The 24089-nt window shown below is 29.8% G+C and overlaps 1 protein-coding gene across 5 annotated transcripts in view; it reads left to right on the top strand.

Annotated features, from left to right (window-relative positions):
• LOC142322087 (low-density lipoprotein receptor-like) overlaps positions 1 to 24089 on the top strand; it is an 871174-nt gene that overhangs the window by 736437 nt on the left and 110648 nt on the right. The window lies entirely within an intron of this gene.

Genomic DNA, 24089 nt, shown 5'->3' with positions numbered 1-24089 from the left:
TTGTTGCTTTGGGAGTAAACAAATAATATATACATATGTATTTTTTTAATTAGTAATATTTTTTTTTTAAATTCATTGACAAAATAATAATTCTTTCTCTAAAATATATTTTATTTTTAAATAAACTGGTGCCCTCTGAATGGTTCGGAAATCTATTAAAAATGGCATTGGAAGACCCTTTCTCGTAAGCTAAAGTATTGTGTTAACACGAAAACACTTTAGCTGTCTGGTGTGATAGAGAAGGATTTATATGTTTTTTTTAATAAGTGATTTTTTTTCAGCTGTTGTTGCTTATTTATAAATATAAACGTATGGAGAAGTAAATATTTTTATTACCTAAATATCGATTTACTTGATGCATATTTATGGGTTTCAAACCCAATCGGTCAGTCTTTTTTTAACCTTTAGCTTATGTTATGAAAAGGAATGTCGCTACATTTCTTTATAACGGACAATATAATAATAGTTCGTTAAATAAAGGAAATGTTAAGCACAAAGATTTTGTTGGTAATCACTAGGCATTTTATAAGTAGTGTGTCAAACCCACAGTACAATATATTAGCTCAAAAAATTCAAATAAAAAAATACAGTATAACCTTTTTTATCTTTTTTTTTTGATCTTTTACAATAATTGGTTCATCTAATCTGGCTTTGATTATTCTTCACTAGTAGAAACCTTGGTTGAAGATTAAAATCTAACAATGACAAAAAAGTACTAGTAGTACTGTGGAACTGTCGGAATTAATTTTCTTTGTCATTTATTACAACAGATTTTCATATACAAGCTCTGCCTATTCATAGATAAGAAGTTTTTTCATTCAGAATCAAGATCTTTTTACTAACCCGCGCGTACACACACACACACACACACACACACAAAACTGTTTTTATTGAAATATATATTTTAAGGTAATAAAATTGGTATTTGTTTCGTTTCCCCTTCTCTAAAAATTCCCTTGCGTCAAGTTCCACAAGTTACAGTTTGGCTTATTACTAAGTCTGCTGACAAGGATAGATTGAACTGCTGTACGTATATCTGTAATCTTTGTTACCAACTGCGGTCGATAAATCCCAAGAAACCGAGTTTAATTAGAACCCGAAGATATGTACTCTTAGCAACCGAATTCTAAAACAGTGAAAATAAATGTAACGTGAATTAATGAATAAATAAATATTAAATCGGGTTGCTACGTTAGAAAAGATTTAAAATTCTTTATTAAGACAACATTTAATAAGAACATGCTGTATAGTTGTTTAAAGAATTCTCTTGCTTATTTTGAGATGAAAGAAAAAATTCATTGTTCTGGATAATTTCCTTTGAAATGTAATTTATTTTTATATTAACGGAATTACCGGGTGTTCCTTTGGGTACCAGTTCTTATTTAATTTTGAAATCCTTGGTTGAATTCATAAAATGTTTTATAAGAGATTCTTTTCAAATGTTAATATTTGTTTAATATTCGTACCTGAAATTGTTTGCTGGATGCATCGTTAGTGTCAGTGATAAAAAAGTTTCCTTCAGAAACGTTTTGAGGTCACTTCATAATTTCAAAATATGTTTTCTCCAAAATCATTCGAATATTTTTTTTATTAACTTATTTTCCGTGAAACGTATCGTTTATCGTGTATCGTTGTATAGGCAATAATAGTTTTAAAATATGAGTAAAATAAAGGGTTTGTTTTTCTAAAAATAATGTTTGAATAAATATTTTACGGTAAGACAGAGCACTCGTTAATCAGTGTTAAGATAACTTTTTCGAATTTCATTAAAAGTCACAGAGTAAGTTTTGTTTGGTGCTTTAGTTTTTTATGAAGTTCATTGTTATAATTTATTAAGATATTCTGAAGAGCTTGCTTACAAAACTTCAATTTTTTTATAAATTTTGCTTTATCCCATACCGAGCACAGACATTGCTCATTATCTATTTTAATTTAGTCGAAAATGGAACCCAACAATAATTTATTGTTATAAGTTTATTTGTTCCAGTCTTCTTACGGGCGTGACTCATGTAAGTTCCTGACATATATTTGTCTGTAACATAGATTAGTCAACTTTGAGAATAACTTATGTCAGGTCGCTTACAGACTGTTTTTTTACGGTACCTAACATACATCTGATTCATGCTAATAATAAACAGATTGAAAATGTAGATATTTAAATCATTCTTGAAGATCTATTCGTCAAAATAGAATAAAACATAATTACCTAATTACTTTCAACATTTAAATTATTAAAAAATCTTTAAATGTTATAATTAAAACTGTGTTATCAAAATACACGATTTGTATAGTAAAATTAATACTGTAATTTCTTCCAGCCAAAGTTTAATATTCTTGAAGTTTGTTAATTTTATACATGAATTAAATTAGAATCAAACTTATTATCAGTTTATTTTGTGTAATGATAAATCATATTAGCTTAACTTCCATAATCCGTCACCGTAAGAGCTATATGCGATGAAATTAAGAAGTAAAGAGTTACGAAAAAACTAAGAATATTTTCTGATGAACAGAAAATATACTTAGGTACTTGAAGTACATTTGAAACATCGAAAATATTAATAATACAGCTTATTTTTAATCGTTAAAATAAAAAACTAATTCTTTCAAAATTTTGTTAATCTCGTGCTTTTATTTTATCTTTATCCAAGTTATTTTCTTTTGCTTCCTTTCCATTGACAAGCTATCAAATTTGATAAGATTAACTATGTAATTTCAACATTTTTTATCTGTCGTACTTCCCGAAGCATTTCATGAGAATTTTATCTATTTCCCTGAAAGTACTATCCATTTTCGATGCAGAACTGATAAATTCTTGTCGCGGTTTAAGGTTCTTATAAACTTTAAATTCATCTAAAGATTTTTTAGATTTAAATCGGATAGCTTAATAAAATAATGACTTTCTAGCTGTGAAAACCAGATTAACATTCATTCATCAAGTTGAACGTGATTTTTTGTCTAATGTATTTTCCTTTGTTTGCATATCTATCACTATTTTTCACTTTGTAGTAGTTTTCAATTTATTACAACCTTTCTTGTAAGCATTACTAATAATATCTTAGCTTTTCCAAATTCTACTAACTTAACCGCCGTTCTTAAACTCGTTTATACAATACTTATTAAATACGTATACGACATTAAGAGATATTAATTTGGTACTTGATGTTTGTTATCGGTAAAACAAATTAGCTTTAGGTGGTAATTATAGAAATTAAAGAAAAATGAAATAACTAATGTTTATTTTATTTTTATGTACATGTATAGTTTAAAAAAGTCATAAGCACATGCAGAAAGAGAGATCCATGTGGATCACGAATTAGAAAACTTTTATTCATTTGGTGCTAATTTAGATACTTTAATGTGTTATAGGTAGTTGTCAGTTTATATTTTGCTAAATAAACAAAATTCTTTAAAATTATACATGAGTTTTTTGTATTTATTGCTAAAATTATAATTAATAAACATAAAAATCCAAACCCGAGTTAACGGTTTGATTACGCAAATCATTATTACTGCGATTTATGTGGTGTGGTTATAGTCGACTCAAAGGTAAGAATTTTGAGGTTACCCGATATACTCCGCAACTACTAATTAGGTTTGTTTTACAATCAGATAGGAAATTCTTGGACAAGAGAGTAAAAGTTCGGAGATTTTTGTATTTATCCCAGGAAGAAAGGGATTACGGATATAGATTGTAATTAAGACAGTGCCGTCCATACAGACAAGTTATGTTGTTGCAAGAACAAAAAAGTAATCTTTTCGCGTATATTCTTATTTTACTCGTATATCCGTATGTCTATCCAGTATAAAACCTCGTACAGAGGGATCCTGTTTTTCACGTTAAAACGATGAATGCAGATGTTTTTGCGTTGACCTTAAATACCTTTCCTTAAGGGATATATTTGCGGGCTCCTATAGGAGTAACGCTGCCCGTCGATAGCGGAATCCTATGCGAAAATGTGTAACTAATGTAATTCACTTATACACTATAGAACTTTTACAGTATTATTTATCTCTTTTGGGCTTAATTAAAATAATTTACTGATTAGTAATAATAATAATCATATATTAATATTAATAGTTTATTTGAATAGTCTTTTTTTTTGTTCATCAACCTAATTTACTGACTGTAATTAGTACCAATAGATTTTTATTTGTCAGTGAATTATACTAATTTCTGTTTAGATAAATAACGTGTCATGATTAATGTGACAGTTTATATATATATATATATAATTATTGTTTTTATTTTGTCATTTACAGTTAATTATTTATCAAGATAATTAATAAAAATTAAGTATCGTTAATAAATAAGTCTAGTTTATTATGAAAGAACAAAGTACATATTGTTGCTATGCGAATATTATATAATAAGAAGCTTATAATAATGGTAATTTACAAAAGAGTTTATAAATATTACATATATATCCGTACTACGAGTCAAAAGAAATTTATACGTATTTTTTTTTTTTTTTTTATTTGCTAAAAGAAAAAATCAGTGAGCGAGTACTTAAAAATGATCAACCATCATCCTGAATTATGTGATACTTTACAACTTACTTTGAAATTCATTTACCGCTACAATAATCTGTTAATTATAATTTTTTCAAACCAATCAGTGAGTAAAGATCACACGCTGTTACACCTTCCTTACTGACGTTCCTGTTCACTGATTTTAATATAAGTAATTACAATACGTATCGTATTACTAATAATAGTAATCATTTTTAATATAACACGTTGTAGGGTGTATAATTTATAAAATCAATCTATTATACTTTAAAAATAATTAATTGCTTTTTTTATTGAAATTATACAAGCTTAACATTTCTATTTTTAAAGTAATTCTAACTATGATTACAATATACAGTATGTATCACGAAGTTTTCCCACGACTTTCATAGTCTATTCTACTCGTGAAAATAATGGAAAAAGTTCATATAAACATATGTTGTTCTAAAATGTTTCGTTTGCGAGAAATATTTCGCTCGGATTTCAGCTACCACGGTGAAATGAGGTCATACTGAAATTTTTAGGACGTTAATTAAGGAGAAGAATGAGTGATTATGGATTTGACAGAAAAATCGAATAAAATACCGTATCTGCAGTGGTTTTTGAGAAATCTAGGATGAAAACTAATAAATTGGAGTAAAAAATTCTGATTTTATGTATGATATATAATAACTTTAATAAACGGGTAATACACTTTTAAACTAAACTTTTAGAAAATTTAATTCTGAACAAAATGGTGTAAAATAAGTTAAAAAAAACCAAAGAACGGTTAACAAAATTTGAATATTATTTTGAAACAGCGCACTAGACCAAAGTGCATTATACATATCAGTTTATAATAAAAGTTCAAAAATGAGCCCGCCATTTTCAAAACATTTCTTGGACCGCTTCTGTACTCTTTTTGTTGCTGTCTTTAGTTCTTCAGGTCTGTCCGTAAGTTGCTCAGCCGCTTCCATAATGTGAACTATTAATTCCTCATGAGAACGCATTTTTGTTTTGTATGCAATATTTTTCATCCATCCTCAGATGCAAAAATATAAAGGTGTTAAGATCAGGCGATCTTGATAGCCAGGATTGTGAACCTCCACGACCAATCTAGAGAAATAATGATTTAAGTGAATGGAAACTGCGCGAAAAGAGGAGAGTGCATCATCGTGCTGGAAATATACTTTGCGTCTCGGCGCTAGAGGAACGTCTTCAAGTAGCTGCAGCAATTCTTCTTGAAGAAAGTAAAAGTAGACCTCAGAGTTTAAGCGGCCAGGTAATATGAATGTTCCAAACAACTGATTGTGAAGAAGACCGCACCAAACATTGACGCTAAATCAGTGTTGAAAATTACCTTCCACCGTTCATGAGGATTTACTTCCCATGTATATTCATTGCGTAAGTTATTGTCGCTATCTTGAGTGAAATTTATCTCGTCGGTAAACACAACAAACTTGTAGAGTTGTCGATTTGTATTCCACCAATTTGTGTTGTGATTTGTGTTGCAGAACTTTGAGCGAAGCGGAACGTCTCTTGGGTGCAGATGGGAACTGGCTATTTATGATAAGGGTAAAAAACTTGTTTTGTTTAATTGTTCTCCAAACCAGCGAGTGCGAAACTCCGATCCGCTTAGAAATACTTCGTGTACTGACGCCTGGACCGCGTTGAACTGAATCGATATTAATTTTATCAATAACAGCGTCGTTTTGGACAGACCGTTCGTAGCTGATAGGAATACTAGGTAGTGGACCTATTTTCCGAAGAATACGAAAAGTCGCGGTAATTATCTTGGGATCTGGATCCTGCAATTCGAAAACGTATTTCATATTCTACTGCAGCAGATATATCATTACCATTACACGCACCCAAAATGAATACCATATCATTGTATTCCTCTGTTGTAAATAAGTACGGCATTACTTCAATGGCATACCGATAACGTTCAAACTAAAATTCACTGAAAAATTTCGCTAACGACAGCACAATTCACAGTACTCGATATACTTAATGTATTTTTCTTACTTTGAAATAAAAATTTTTCAAATAATTTATTGTTTCTGTCATTAAACAAATATCTAACTTATTTTTATTTTACTATTGTGTAATTTGCAGTTTTTTATTTATTTTTTAACAGAAGTTATTTTTTACCAATTTTTCGCAATATCAATTTGTTTTTTTTTTACATTAAATAAGTACTTTTCTGACAAATGTAGTAATGTGCTGTTTCTAAATAAAATTAAAATTTTTCTAACTTTTCTTTGCTTTATTCAATTTAACTTAGAGGATTTTCTTCTGAATTAAATTTTCTACAAGTTTTGTTCAAAGATTTTTTGTATTTTTTTTACCCCTTTAACAAATTTTTTTTACTACAAACATAAAAAAGGGATTTTTTACCTCAATTTATTGGTTTTCAACTAGATTTCTCAAATACCACTGCAGATACGGTCCTGAGACCTATATTATTCGATTTTACAAATCAAAAACCATAAGAAATCATTAATTCTGCTCCTTAATTAACGTCCTAAAAATTTCAGTACGATCTCATTTCACTGGGGTAGTTGATACCCGAGCGATATCTTTCACTAGCCGTAACTCGCAAACGAAGCATTTAAGACATATCTTTATATTAAGTTTTTACATTATTTTTACGAATAGAATAGGTTATGAAAGTCCTGGGAGAACTTCGTATATTCTGTTTACATCTTTATTTATAAATTAAATTTTTATTAAAGTTTACTTATGATCGCAGATATGTTTTTTATTTTCAAAAATTTCATACATTTTATATACACAATTACGTATATGATAATATAGGTGAACAATTTTCATAAAAAAGTAAATAAAAGTACAACATAACCAACCCCTATAGTAGTTATGGGTTGTCGATGAATAGTAGTAAATTAATAACATATACATCAGGAACTAATGTGAGTTACGGTGTAATTGTCTTTGTCAATTTAATTGAACAACTCAACTAAATTGATCATTTGACAAGTTGAGCTGTTTAACCGAATTGACCAAGACGGTGAAGTGTATACGTGAATGTATTCTATCAATTTATTATACGTCGATGACCTGTATGTGTACTATGTTCAAAAGAAAGAAAAAGAAATATATTATTCATATCATTTTCATGTTCAATAATTTAATGTTTTTTTTTTATGTATTTGTTTACGTATAAAATATATAAGATGTTATGAAAATTACAAATAAATTAATCAAAAATAGTCGAAGAATACGAATTAAAGAAGTAGATTACCTACAATTAAAAGAAAAATCTGAAATAAATTATGTACTATTTTAACGTGAAACATGTAGGGCAAATTGCAATTAAATAATCATAAATGTTTTTTACTTATATAACGACTTCATTTCATCATTCATTCCGAAAAATACAGGCTGAAGTCCAATTATAGTTACTCTCCCTTCCGTTTACTTCCTTTTTTTATTATAAATAAATTTTATAGCGGTTTTATAAATAATATCAGGTAAGGTCACAACCAACAATCAAACCAAATAAAGATTAAAATGGAAAATTTGTTTAATATAAAAAAAATAATACTGGGAAATAATATGAATTATGTTAATGAATAGATTTAGATATATACTAAATATATTTCAATAAATTGTTGTGTATATATTCTTTAAAAAAAACCAGAAAAATAACATTTATAAAAAAAGAAAATTTTTTAAATTCTGTTTTAAAAGGGGTTTTTATAGAGATACAGTAAAATATTATCAAAATGTATTTATTAATACGTAAAACTAAAAAAAGAATTATTAAGTTGTTTACTTTAATAGCCGAATGCTTGAATAGTTTGGTTGTTTATTATTATTACTTTAGATTTACTTTATTTTATTATTACTTTAGATTATTAAACATAAATCAGTTGTTGATATTGTGAATATCGAAATCCAGATTTTTTTTCAATATTTTGAAGGATAATACAAAAATATATACTTCCATAATTTACAAAAGATTTTACGTGCGTGTTGTATGATTAAATATATTTTAATTTTCTGAACTTTATAAATACAGTATCGTATCGTGTGTTATTAAAACCAGTAAAATCCAGTTCATTTTTGTCGTTAATTTTCCATATTGGTTTTTTTTTTTGCCAGCTTATATTAATTATAAATTTATTTACTTTTCATTAAATCTACATTTCCTATTTTTTTATATTATCATTATGTTGACTCTTCATGTCATTTATTAACAAATGATAATAATCCATTCTAAAAACAAATATATAGTGTTTTTTTTCTTTTTAACAAATCAACGTTTATTTAACCGTTCGTTTAAACAGACATTCAGATAAATCACAATCAGAAATCATAATTTAATTTTGATTAATTTCTATGAGTTCAATTGCTTAGTCTTTATTATGTATAAAATATTAATATCTTTTCTTTTGTTTTTGAATTCTTAAATTGACCAATCGTATTTTTTTTAATCTATGATTTTATTCATAAGTGTGAAGCTTTTGCGTAAGAATATGGTATCCAGTAGTCTAACTGGGATTCATATGCGAAACCTTCCATAGGCGTAAATTTTTTTTTGCAGATTCATTGGAAATTTATTTGAAAATTTGAATATGTTACCATAATTTTTTTAATCTGTATGTATATACTACGCTACATCTATCTATAGCTATATGCACCACGCTAACTTGAACCAGTATCTGTTTCGGTTCCGCCAGGCAGACGATGAGCTGTGCGTCTGCCGCGAGGTCCAGTCAAATGAAGACCTGATGTTTGAACTGCCTTGCTCTTGGTGGGGGGGGGGGGCAGAGACTGGGTCACCCTGGAACTTAGAGGTCGAGGTGAAAATTGGCCACTCACAAACCGCGAGTCATTGTGGCGAGAGCCGCATTGTCGGACCGTGTGGGAATTCCTGGTTGCGGTTGCTTTGTTCAACCGACATCCTCAGTTTGCTTAAGAGAAAGTCTCTTACCGCATTGCGTGGCAAGCTATCCTGAGTATGGCTGACCACCAGCCAATTATTATGGCTCCAAGCGCTATAAAATGGTGGGCAGGTACTTGCTGGCATTCAGCGACCTAGGCGTAGCAGCGAATTACTGTCTAGACAAAATAAATTTTGTTATGGATGTCATATATATTTTTAGTAGTTGACGAGGTGCGCCTACCCATTTTAGCAAATATATGACAAGTAAGCGGTTGCGACATGTAAGCAGATGGTGTATGGTACCACGCTGTTAGGCAAGCTCTTGGATCTATGTTAGGGTCGCTAAACTCTTTGAGGCTCAGTTGCCGTTTGTGGCACAGACATTCGTTCTTATGCTTTAGAGCGATTGAATGGGGTGGTAGCGAAAGAAATGCCAAGCAAACCAATCTACATGTATTTCGATCTTGACCTTATATTGGGACGGCAAGTAACTAATTTCGGTTTAATGTGTGAAATAAAACTCAGTTTTTTATACAAAGAATTGACTGTAATCAGTTATATATTTTCTATTTTTTCTGTTAACCTTTTCCTATATTTCTGGCAATCATGATTCCGCGCTCGTAGAACTTGTGGTTCTTACCACCAAAAAATTTAACCGAATGGGATTTCAAGTCATCACAATTAGTGAAAAGTCTTACCGTACAAAGTATTTTGCAAACTTCGAAATAAATGGTAATTTTATGCTGGAAAATCAGGGCTGTATGAGGGATGAAACGTTACTTCCCATCCAAGCTCCAGTAATTTTTCATGAGTTATTAAAGATACGTGAGGTCTTGAGGTCTTGCATTGTCTTGGTGGATCACGATCCTTTGCGATTTGCCAATTCTGGCTGTTTTTCTTTTCATGCTTTTTCCATATTCATTAGTTGTTGAAAATAAACATCTGATTGATTGTTTGGTTCTTGGAAACAGCTCAAAATACACAAAACCTTTGTAACCCCCACCGAATTGACAGCATGAATTTTTTTTATGCAATTCAGATTTTGATGGATCACGCTTGAACAATGATCGTTTTCCATTGATATTATTTTAGACGATCCTTTCTCATCAGGCATCATTTTCATAAATGGTTGTCTTGATTGAACCCCAATATCGAGGTTAAAGAATCCAAGAGATTTGATGTGATTTTCAACTGTTGTGTGCGCTATATTTAATCCCTCTGCAATCTCTCGCACAGTTATATGACGATCCGATTCAATTATGGCTTTGATTTGGTTTTCATCGACTTCGGTAGGTCGACCAAAACGATGGTCATCTTTGTTTGAGTAAAAAATCTCCAGAACAGTATCTTTTAAACCGATTCTGACATATGCGTTCTTTTAGGCGATTAACACCATAAACTGCACATATCTCTTTGTGAGCTTCAGCAGCTTTCATGCCTTTACGAAAATAAAAAAATAAAATATGTGAAAATGTTCGTTTTTCCACTCCAATGAAATTGATCATAAACTAATCATAAGATGGAAACAAAATTACATGCAATTTCCTTCAAAAGTAAGCTAAAAGTGAAAGCTATCAATTGCCAAAAGTAAAAATTATGATGACAGAAATCCTTCAAAACAAACATAAAGCTATCTGTTTGTGAAAACCGAAATTACTTTCTTACCAACCCCAAAATAATCATAACAATTAAATGTATTTTTTTTAAATTTATTTATTTAATTCTTTAACATAAACACTGAAGGGTGAGTTTTTATCAGATAGATGCAGAACATTACTGACAACATTGTTGACAATAATGTATTGACATTATTGTCAAAACATTTCAAGTTCTATGAATTAATCGGTCTCGTTAAAACGATGTACCAGTATTTTGTAGTAAATATCTATATTTTTCAAGAGAACTGAGAATGTAACTATTGCACGGATATACCTATTAATTATTTTCTGATTATTTTAGTTTTTATACCATATTTAATGTGTTTTTGATAATAAATATTTATAAATTTACAACTGGAAAAATATTACCAATATTTAATAGAAATTAATTTTATCGATAAAACATTACGTACGATATTTTTTTTAGTTATTAAATTCATCTTTTCACCTTTACATGGTTGAAGATTTTCAATAATGTAAACGGAATGACATGGCTGTTCTCAAAAAAATATTTTTACTCCATTTCAGGCTTATTAAGAATGGCAAGAAAGGAAATTGTTTACCGTTGCCTTCTTCGTTGAGACATACCAGTCCTATAATCTATATGAGTTTAGTCCTTTAATTAACTGTTTCACTCAACTTACAGAAGTTGGTTGCATACTGAACTTCATTACTTTCAGTGAAAGCAACGCTGGCTAGTTTATCGTTAATCACATTTTTGTTAGAGACTTTGCTAGACAATCATAAAAAGTCACAAATTATTATTTTTTCATTGAATATACTGTTGCTCTTGAGGAAGGAAATTCTTTATAAGAATAACAATAACTAATGATATAAATTTTTATTAGGGAATGAATATAATTTAGTTAAAGATATCTGTAATGTTTCTGTTTAATTTTATCTCCAGATGTAAGTTCGTTTATTTTCCCAATGATTTTGCCGTACTGCAAATTTTCCTACGAACCATACTGAAGGCAGCTGTAACACAGTCGTCCCAAAATAATATTGTTGATTAATACATTATGCAATCGCAGCGTACATAATCTAACTTCTGCTTGTTAACTTATCAGTCGCTCTCAGGATTTGTCGGTCCTTCTTAGTAGCCTCTCTTCCAATTTTCCCCTCTGTTCTATGCCTCCTTCTATAATCTCTAACGTATAGAGTATTATCCTCTATCGTCACTTTATATCATCTTCCGCATCTTATCTTTACTTCTACATCACTGCCAACATAACTCTAATCATTTTATTTTGTATATTCCATCTAGCTTCACTTACGTTTTGTCTTCATAATCATCGGTAGATTTCTTTTATATCCGCTCTTCTTAACAATCTGTTGTTCCTGGTTTTGTAAGTTCGTTCAAATTTGGTTTTATTTACGTTTTGAATTTTTTTAATCTTTTCAATTTTGTTGGAGTTTAAAATCTACTTTACAAAACACTTAACCAAATCAACCGTTCTGAGTTGACTTTTATCTTTTCTTCCGACATCTTGGATTTTTTTTTGCTGAAACTTTTTCTTGAAATTTTAGATCTTCATTTTTCAGTATCGTTCTGATCTTTTGTTTATCAGAGATATTGTTTTCGCGTATTTTTATTTCTTTCATAACTTCTTCTTGTGTGTTCAAACCGGTTTTCTTGGTTTTTCTGTTCTTGAAGAAGCCGATAATCTGTTTACTCAGTCTGTTTTTGTTCATCCTTTTGATGAAGGAGTGGAAGCTGATTTTTCTTTTTCTCATCGTGTCTGAGAGCTTTTCGATTTCCCTTTATATTGCTTCTACATAGAACTATATAGGAAATATGTAGGTATCAGTTTTTTTGCTTCGTTTTGAAATTTCGGCCCGAAGGTTTTTCTGATTATTTTTTTTCCTATTTTTCAATCTGTCCTTTGCTGTTTACATCGTGAGCTGAACGTTTGCCCGTCGCTAATTGCTATGTCTGATGTACTATAGTCATTGTATTGTCATGTCTGTTGTGTTTGCATTTTATATACAAATGCGTCGTGTTAAGTTTGGAGTTTTGACTTTTTGTTGTAGGTGATTTTGGGCAGCTGGAACGCTAAATCTATCTTTTACGTTTTTTTCATAGAATTTTTTTTCGGAAGCGGTCTACTTTTTCTATATTTTGTTTGACTGTTTCAAGATACCGTGGTGCATTTTTTATGTTGGTCCTTATTTTTTCTTTTTATTATTATTTTTACTTTTGGTTTATCATAAGTATCCTATCTTCATTTTATTCCAACTTGTAATTCTCTTTTGCATCTCTTCTCTGCTCATATCTAACTTTTCTGTCTACCTTTATATCTCTTGGACTTATCTTGCACTATTTTTGTAACCTTTGATTTTCTTCTTTCTTTATTTCAAATATTTTTCTTTAATTTTTAGCTGATATTGTTACCCAATAATCATTTATTCTTAGTCAAAAAGGATCACAGCAACGGCTGAATTGATTCCCAATTTTTATTTTTCTAATAATAATGTTTAAAGAAAAATGTAAAAGAACAGAAGCAGTTTAAGTAGTTATTCATATTCATTTGTTTCATAAATATAGTTTACTATTTTTCTGAGAATTCTTCCTTTTTATCTTCTGTTCTGGACAATCAACGTCATCGTAACAATATCCATAATTAGACTACTTCTTGTTTAGCAAAGGACGCCATTTTTTTTTTTTTTTTTACTTTTTTAGATTTAAAGGTAAAGGTAAAGTCGATAGATGGGTGGAATATATTGAAGAGTTATACAGAGGAAATGAATTAGAAAATGGTGTTATAGAGGAAGAAGAGGAAGTTGAGGAGGATGAAATTGGAGAAACAATACTGAGATCTGAATTTAAGAGAGCATTAAAAGATTTAAATGGCAGAAAAGCTCCTGGAATAGACGGAATACCTGTAGAATTACTGCGCAGTGCAGGTGAGGAAGCGATTGATAGATTATACAAACTGGTGTGTAATATTTATGAAAATGGGGAATTTCCATCAGACTTCAAAAAAAGTGTTATAGTTATGATACCAAAGAAAGCAGGGGCAGATAAATGTGAAGAATACAGAACAATTAGTTTAACTAGTCATGCATCAAAAATCTTAACTAGAATTTTATACAGAAGAATTGAGAGGAGAGTGGAAGAAGTGTTAGGAGAAGACCAATTTGGTTTCAGGAAAAGTATAGGGACAAGGGAAGCAATTTTAGGCCTCAGATTAATAGTAGAAGGAAGATTAAAGAAAAACAAACCAACATACTTGGCGTTTATAGACCTAGAAAAGGCTTTCGATAACGTAGACTGGAATAAAATGTTCAGCATTTTAAAAAAATTAGGGTTCAAATACAGAGATAGAAGAACAATTGCTAACATGTACAGGAACCAAACAGCAACAATAACAATTGAAGAACATAAGAAAGAAGCCCTAATAAGAAAGGGAGTCCGACAAGGATGTTCCCTTTCTCCGTTACTTTTTAATCTTTACATGGAACTAGCAGTTAATGATGTTAAAGAACAATTTAGATTCGGAGTAACAGTACAAGGTGAAAAGATAAAGATGCTACGATTTGCTGATGATATAGTAATTCTAGCCGAGAGTAAAAAGGATTTAGAAGAAACAATGAACGGCATAGATGAAGTCCTACGCAAGAACTATCGCATGAAAATAAACAAGAACAAAACAAAAGTAATGAAATGTAGTAGAAATAACAAAGATGGACCGCTGAATGTGAAAATAGGAGGAGAAAAGATTATGGAGGTAGAAGAATTTTGTTATTTGGGAAGTAAAATTACTAAAGATGGACGAAGCTGGAGCGATATAAAATGCCGAATAGCACAAGCTAAACGATCCTTCAGTAGGAAATATAATTTGTTTACATCAAAAATTAATTTAAATGTCAGGAAAAGATTTTTGAAAGTGTATGTTTGGAGTGTCGCTTTATATGGAAGTGAAACATGGACAATCGGAGTATCTGAGAAGAAAAGATTAGAAGCTTTTGAAATGTGGTGCTATAGGAGAATGTTAAAAATCAGATGGGTGGATAAAGTGACAAATGAAGAGGTATTGCGGCAAATAGATGAAGAAAGAAGCATTTGGAAAAATATAGTTAAAAGAAGAGACAGACTTATAGGCCACATACTAAGGCATCCTGGAATAATCGCTTTAATATTGGAAGGACAGGTAGAAGGGAAAAATTGTGTAGGCAGGCCACGTTTGGAGTATGTAAAACAAATTGTTGGGGATGTAGGATGTAGAGGGTATACTGAAATGAAATGACTAGCACTAGATAGGGAATCTTGGAGAGCTGCATCAAACCAGTCAAATGACTGAAGACAAAAAAAAAAAAAATTTAGATTTGACATTTCATGTCAAATCTATGGGGTTCATGCCTCATTGATTGTGTGATAATGGATTTATACGTAGAAAATACTCTTCTCTGTCTTTTTCTGTTTAGCCTCCGGAATCACCGTAAGGTATTACTTCAGAGGATGAAAGAGGAAATGTATGAATGTAAATGATGTGTAGTCTTGTACAGTCTCAGATCGACCATTCGTGAGACAAACAAATAGTCCTGCTTTATTACAACTAAACGTTAAAATTCTTACACTAATGTAACATTACGTGTAAACCACTATGGACGTGTAAACCATAGTAGGAAAAAATGTGATAACATTACGAAACAAATTACTCATAGGGATAATACAGATCTCGTATATCAGTTTATTTGTAATTTCTCCTTATTTAAATGATTTCCTTATTATTGTTTTTTCTTTTATTATCTTATTGTCCCACATAATTATTTTTTTGTTGCGGCAAAATATTATCTCTTAATTCTTGTTCTAAATTTTTTTTTATCAAGGAAATCACCAGAGTAAATAGAATGTTCAATTGTTACGTACAATTATCGACTTCTCAAAACTGAATTATCGTTTTCTAAAAAAGGAAATTGTTATTACGGCACGAATTACTCGAAACAATTTTAAAAAAATAATATTTTATTATTTCCTTCAGAAGTTAAAAAATGATAAATTACAAAATTATGTTAGTTTTATAAAAAATTCAAAAATTTTAATATTGGAATATGTATTAAATTTCATGTTAAAAATTGTTCAATCTTTGTCCTTTAACAATTAAAAATACTCATAATTCATTGAAAATACGTATATATAAATATACGTATTACCTTTTGATAAATAGTATATTTTTTACATTTGTAAATATTAGAATTACGTTCGCCAGTACTATAAAACAGTGTAAATTACTTTTACTGTTTTTTATCGTAATTGATGAAAAAAAAATTATTTGTTGAGATTAATTTGAGTTAGAGAGATTTTGAGTTAAAGTTTTAAGTTACGTTAGTTAAACTAGAGTTAAGTTTTTATTTATGTCTTCCAGTAATAGTGGACATCCTTCTAATGGTTTGTTTTTAGTAAGATATATTCTATCCTTTTCTTACGGAACATTACACACACGTGCATTCTCTCTCTCTCTCTCTCGCTGTGTGTGTGTGTGTGTGTGTGTGTGTGTGTGTGTGTGTGAATTCACGCGCTAGTTACTTTACACTGATAAGACGAGTGATAGAGCTGATTTGTGGTAGGGTGAGATAGTTGGCGCCCGAAGTGGGCAGAGTAGTGGTTGGTAATGGTAAAAGGGAAATGACTGAGTAACAGACTCTGTTGTATTCCCCTTGTAGATGTACCCCGCTTCATCTTACTGTAACTTCTCTACTACATCGCCTCGACCGCTTTTGCTCGTAATTTAAACGGCGTACAGCACCGTGTAATGTGGAAAGAGGGCAAGTGAGCAGGGGTTTACGTTTAGGTTTAGGATGGGGAGTGCAGAATAGCGCAGTACAGGCAGGCAAGTAGGCAGTTACTCCTCCGCATCCGTTTGTTTTTGTCTTTGACGCTGGGCATCTAGCCAACACTACGTTGGCACTTATGATCTACTGTATGTACATACATTGTGACATCGGAACGCGTGTATATATATTCATAGGTTATTTCCTATTGCAAATGCATAAAACAGACTAGTTTTATACAAATTTGTGTACTATCATTTCGCATTACTTACGTATACAAATAACTCCTCTGTTTAACGAGGTATTACACATCTTACTTCAAAACTATAGGTTTCAATATATTTACAAGTTCAGTACCATTTTGTTTGTTAACAACTCTGCGCCTGCGTAACCATTATTGACTGGTAACTTGCTGCTTAATGTATTAAATTTGTGTTAACCTATTATAAAGAATTAATAAAGCGTAAAAAAATAAAACTGTAAGTAAAATAATGCTGCTAATGAGTGTTTAATTAACATTACATTGTAATGTTTAATTTTGTAGACATCTGTTTCAGGATAGTTACTAGTTAATTCATGTCCTACACATTTTAACCTGAGTTTCTGCGCATTCCTAACCGCATTATTTCAAAACTTATATCCGGTTGAGAAGTTAATTCAATAGGTAATTTCTTCGGTTTTGTGGCATCTCATATTTCAGGCTACCTATTGAATGTTTGATATAGAAGACGTGTAATGGTTTCCACACAGTATCTTCAGTTAACAAATTAAAATTTAGGTCAAGAGGGGAATGTAAAAAATGAACTTTCAATAACATTCTGCAGCTGAAATTTTTGCAGTTAACTACGAGTTTCTTTACAACAGATCCTATTTTTAGGTTTTTTATTCCAAGAAAACCTTTACTAGCGTCTTTGAACGATTTTCATGCTTTTACTTTCTTGTGATTCAATTTACTATCAAATGTATGGTCACGTATTAACTTTCTGATTTCAGAGATGATGAGTATTCTCTCTTTCAGTTTAGCGTTACTTATTTGCGGAAAAACCTGAGTTAAATATATATTCCACCTTTATTTATACTTTCAGAAAATTCTCCATTTTTTCGCCTATTGTTTTTTGAATGAGTAAGTTAAAATTCAATATTTTATTCTTTATTGTAAGAGAAGGCCTGTTTATAAAATACTTATCTACACCTGTAATTTTAGAGTTGAGCTGTAGAAGACAGAGAAGATTACCTGAATCTTCTAGAGTTGCCTCAGAGCTGGGATTTGCCTGAAACGTATCTAGTGAGCTATATATATATATAATATTACTCTCACAGTATGACCAGCAAACGGAGAACAGTTTCCAAGAGACCATGTATGCAGGCTGTATAAAGGAACTATTGCAGGTGCATGACGATTTGATTTGACAATGTTGCACCCTGTTGAATGTAGTAGCTGCTTGTTGTTGTGACTCGAGCCAATACGCATAAGAAAGGCTTGGTTCCCTTCCAGAAAAATCTAGATTTCAACTCTGAAATACTCCAAAAGTAGTTCTTAATACAGAATATATTATTATTTAAATTGTTTATTTATACAGAAATTTAAAATAAAATCAATATGTGTATTATAAAAATGCATTATTGCATATACATCTTTTATGGCCCTGTGTTTATTTTTTCATATACATAAAAGTATGGATATTGTATATATATATATATATATATATATATATATAGTTTTTATATGTGAAATATATTACAGTAGTTTCATATGTATATAAATCAATTAAAATGATGATAATATGCGTATGCAATATCTTAAATCAGTGAGATTTTTTATGAAAATAACATTGAAATGAAACGGAAATAAACGGTTTTAGGATCTGTTGTTAATGGCGGTTGCTAAACAAAATAGACAATAGTAATCACCTTTTCAGCACTTCCCTTCTTTGTGATCTGTCTCCCTGAACATGACAGGTTGAATAGGTCGAGAATATTTCAGGATAATATTCATAGAAATTTATTTTGATTATGAAGAGGTGTGACATGCTCCATTTTAAATTATCCCTTTCTTTAATATCACCCTCTCTCTTTCTTTCTATCTCTTAATGTTTCTACCTTTCTTTCATGTTAAATTTATATATAATTTATATATATACACACACACACACACATACACACATTATAAAATACAAACATCATGTCTCTTCACATACGAGTATGCTAATCTCTGATCCTGTAAAATTGAATTACTACTAAGGTTTATTTTGGTCTGGGACATCATCAAAGGATTTTTTTTTAATTTAACTCCCAAGAAGGAAAGAAGAATTTTAAGCACTGACTGTTCTTAAAATTCTTCTCTTTCCTAAAAATTATAAAAACAGAGTAGCCTGAAAGCAAAGTGTTGCTTTCTGTTTTTTAGGTTCGTTAGTCCAAGGAAGTTAGAAGGTTAACGCTCTTATAGTGAAGCAGTTTATGTTTGTGGAGAGCAAAACTCAACATATTTTTAATATTCGGTGCTTTAAAAATGATAAACCCAGAATCTTTAATCATTATTGAATTTTTCAATCATCCTGCAACCGCGTCTTGAGAAGTAAAATTCAGTAAATGAGAGGTTTTTAAATTCTAAAATAAGATTAGCAGTTTTTTTATTAAGTATAATTTTCTATTCGCATACGAAGCATAAACAATCCAAATAACTTTAACCAATAAAATTCATCTGGAAGCCTGTGTTATGTTGTCAGTTAGCTTTAAAGTTATATCAGAGTAAAAGGAAAAGTTTACTTTTCAATTATTTTTTTTTTTAATTTACGAAAATTGTGTAGGAGAAATTTCTCTGGTAACTATAACTCGCCGATTTTTTTTTCGTTTTTAGGTCTGTAAAATATATTTGTAAAACAAACTCCTGGATGTCACGTAGCAACTGATTTTGTATCACGATTATCCGAATAAATTTTAACCGCTAATTTATTGAATTATGTCTAATTACTGGATAGATATTAGAAATTAATTAAAAATGTTATAATAACAATATCTGTTTTTCGTTTTCTATTTTACAGAAGGCAACGATTTTCATCATTAGTAAATGTAAAAAAATATATGTTGTATTTATGTATAGTTTTTTTTTACGATTGAAGAAAAATGAGATCATTATAAAATTTCTTTCTACCCAAAGCACCTTCTCTTCTTTTTATTTTCTCTTTAAATATCTTCAAATTAACTGAATTGCAAAATATAAGAATGTAAACCTTTTGCGGTTGCTAAGCAACGTTCAATCATTAATTTTTACGAAGAGATTTTATTCGGCATTTTCTTTCTTTCTTTCTCATTCCATCGCCGTTTCTCCTTACATTCCTACCTCTCTCATTTCTTCAGTCACACTCAGTCTGTGTAAAACCTCTACATTTTGATCTCATTTTAATTTAAATGCTCTGTACATGTTTTATATATAAATGAAATTTGTTCTTTTGATTTTGTTGTTCCTATTAAAAAATTCCTCGTCCTTTACATAAAGAAAGGAAGGTATAAAAAATCTTTTTTTCTGGAAAGTTTTTTGTTTTATTCTAATCATTATTTATTGTTAATATTTTTTTTTCTGTTTTAAGAGAAAGGTTTCTTGATAGTTAAGCTACAATTTTGAAAAATCATGGTACAGTCTATCAAACTATTTGAATTTCTAGGCGATATCATGCTTCAGATGTTATTATTATTTTCCAAAGAATTATTAGTTTTCAGTTTGACTAAACAGTTGATTTAAAAGTATCGATGAATAGTTCACGGAAATGTGTAATTAAACGATTAGAAAGATTGTATTGGAGAATTATGGATTCGAGTACTAATTCAAAGATCGGTAGAACAAGCAGTAGTAGGACAATATTTTAATACGGTTATAGAGTTAAATTTATTTCGTTTTAACCGGTGTCATTCCTGCTCGTAATTCTCAGCTCTTACAAAAAGACACTCTGTAGGAAGAAATTTATTGTTTTTTTTTTTTTTAATTTTAGATAATGAAGGATAAACGAACAAAGATTTCTTGTACATTGAAATAATGATTATTTTATTTTAACTTATTTCTTGCTTATCTCTTTGTTTGACTAAAACATATAACTATTTTTAACTTATTATTTTAAATCATTTCATTGAAGATAAGAATCGTGGTTACTTGGCCTACTTACAAAAACATAAAACAATAAAAATTAAAAAAGGCTTACCTTTTTGTAATTATTCATCTTATTTTCAACTTGCATATGGTAGGGAAGTGTGGACCGACAGAAAATCGGATGATTCCCGTATACAAACGGCGGGGATGAGGCTCCTGCCGAGCATGAAGGGTTGTACAAGAAAGGATTGTACTAGGAATGAGGTCATTCGTGAAGAGAATAAGATACAACCGATCAAAAATGATCATACGATATCACGAAAGATGAAAGAGTCACCTGTTACGAATGCAACATAGGCTGCCATTGCGTACGTTGTATTATAAGCCGGATGGAAGAAGAGATTTAGGCAGACCAAGACGTCGATGGGCGCCGGAACAGGTTAATCAAGCCTAAACCGTAAAGGAAGACGAAGAAGAAGGTGGAGTTTTCAACTGTTTTCACAGTACTTTTTTAAATAATATAGCTCGTTATTTATTTTGAGATAAAACTAATGACTTTTTTGTTTTTAAATTCTGGGCAGTAGCGATATAGATTCTATAACAGCTATAGCTTAAACGAAAAAGTTTATAGACCAGTAAAAAAAAAAATCTAAAAATACTGGTCTTTTATAAGTTTTTAACCTTAAACTTTTTAACAAAAAATAAAAAATAAATTGTAAATAATCTACAAAAAAGATTTTTGTTCCAATGCTCCGAAGTCCAGAAAAATCTATTTTTGTCAGACTAAGAGTTTATACATATGTGTATTGGCCTGTATTTAGTCTTATCTAGTTTAATAATATAGACTCCGTTGACCGATTTTCGTCAAACTTTGTAGTCAGGTACTACCTTCAGGGGAAAGAATGTAAATTTTTGCAAAATTTAGTAAAAGTGGTGACGATGTTTGGCCGAAATAAAATTTCAAATATTTTATTTACTAAGGAATAGAAGCAAAAAAACGTTTCTTACAAAAGTTTAAGTATTTTATCGAGATCACAAATTACCAATAATTTTTATTTAATATTCACCCCTCTCCAAAAAATTACCTTATTTTAACTAAACCTGGCTTCAGAAAAGGAGTTAATGGGAGGAGTATTTTTACATCTGCATTTTCTACATCAATAGGTCTTCAAATCAGTTTAGAATCAGTTTACAATTTTTTGCTCATCCTACTCCAATGGTCTATCATAACAAAAAATATTTTTTTTATTTAAAAAAAAATTTTTATTTCAACCCATCTCGAAAGTTACCCATTGTATTTAAAATGTAAAAATCTTAACTTATTGATATTTCTTACTTTTTATGATTTCTTGAGAAAACGTTACTTCCTAGAAAATTAAAGTTATTTTATATAGAATTGTGGCTGTGTATTTAGTATTTTTAAAACTACTTAAAAAAATTACTTTTTTAAATTTATTTATCATTTTGGGACTATTTTCTTAAAAATTTTAAAACGTATTTTGTTAAACAATAAAGCTACTAAAATAATTTAATAACTCTTCCCTGTGGAGGAGCTCCCAAATTAAAAAAAAAAAAAATCGAAATTAATTTTTTAAATTTCTATTTTAATTTATTTAAAGTCAATTTTAGAGAACATTTTTTTTAAACATTAAAAAAACCTCAGATGCATGAGCCCCTAAATTTTCAAAAAGTCGATAATATATTTTCCAGAATTGTAATGCTAATATACTACATTAAATATGTTGGTTATTACCTTATTTTGTTGAGCAGCTTGACTTAAAATAGAAAAATTTTAAGCAAGCTGCAAAAAATTAAAATTGAAAGATTTAAATATAATCAAACAAAAAATTTTATATTTAATAACAATATTTTTTTAAAAATCAATAAGATTAAAATTTATTAAGATACATGCTTTTTTTTAATATGTAGATGAAGAAATAAACCCACCGGGTTGGTCTAGTGGTGATCGCGTTTTCTCAAATCAGCTGATTTTGAAGTCGAGAGTTACAGCGTTCAAGTCTTACTAAAGGTAGTTATTTTATACGGATTTGAATACTAGATCGTGGATATCGGTATTCTTTGGTGGTGGTTGGGTTTCAATTAACCGCACATCCCAGGAATGGTCGAACTGAGACTGTACAAGACTACACTTCATTTACACTCGTACATATCATCCTCATGCCTCCTCTGAAGTAATACCTGAACGGTAATTCCTGGAGGCTAAACAGGAAAAAGAGAAAGAGATGAAAAAATAACTTTTTGACATTTATGGTTAACATTTTGTACACATTCATACATTGTATTTTTTATGTCTCCCGGCGATTGATGTTTACATTTTTGAACTTTTTGGATATTCATAAAGGATTTTTTCGCTTAATATTATATATGAATGTTGTCATATTTCTCATTCATCAAGTTTCCTTTGGTTTTGGTTTTTTTTTTCAAAACATTACACGTCTGAAGCCCATAGTGAAGAATCAACGATCGCTTTGAACTTTATGAAGTGTTGTTTTTATATTTTAGAATATAATTTGAATAAAAAATATGAAATGGTTATTTCTTAAGGCGGAATTCATTCAAACTGTCGTTTACATGAAGTATTTCACCATCATAATACAGTATGTATTTATCCGATGTTGCGGTATGTCTTTTATGCTATTAAATTGTAATACGATTTTGACATTTTAGAAAGATTTTTCAAAACTTGAATTGCGTAAAAGCCGTATAAGTTACGCAATGCATAAGAATTTTTTTTTGTTTTTTTAAAAGTTTGAAAAACAATCTAATTTTTATCGTTCGAACGAATCGGTTTAATCCTTATATAATTTTTATTGTTTCGCTCACTCCAGTTTAAAATAATATCACAGTTAAATTTCAGTTTTCAACGACATCGAGTGCCTCTTTTTCGCGTAAAAAAAAAAAAAAAAAAAAAAAAACAAAGAGCTGGAAAATTGGCAAATGTATTTATGATTTATTACGTAAATGTTGATTTTTTTTTGTAGCTTTTTAAAAGAGTTGAATTATATTTGTTAAATAATGTAAATATATTCGCCAAATTTTCATGTATTGTACACTTATATTGTACTTTTAATTTTTATATACCTTCAGATTTTATTAAAAAAAATAAATAAATAAAATTGTATATATGTAGCCTGTCTTTGTGTTTATGTAA

This window comes from Lycorma delicatula, chromosome 3 (assembly GCF_047948215.1).
Source record: "Lycorma delicatula isolate Av1 chromosome 3, ASM4794821v1, whole genome shotgun sequence".
NCBI classification, from domain to species: Eukaryota; Metazoa; Arthropoda; class Insecta; order Hemiptera; family Fulgoridae; genus Lycorma; species Lycorma delicatula.
This window is presented reverse-complemented; position numbering and strand designations above follow the sequence as displayed.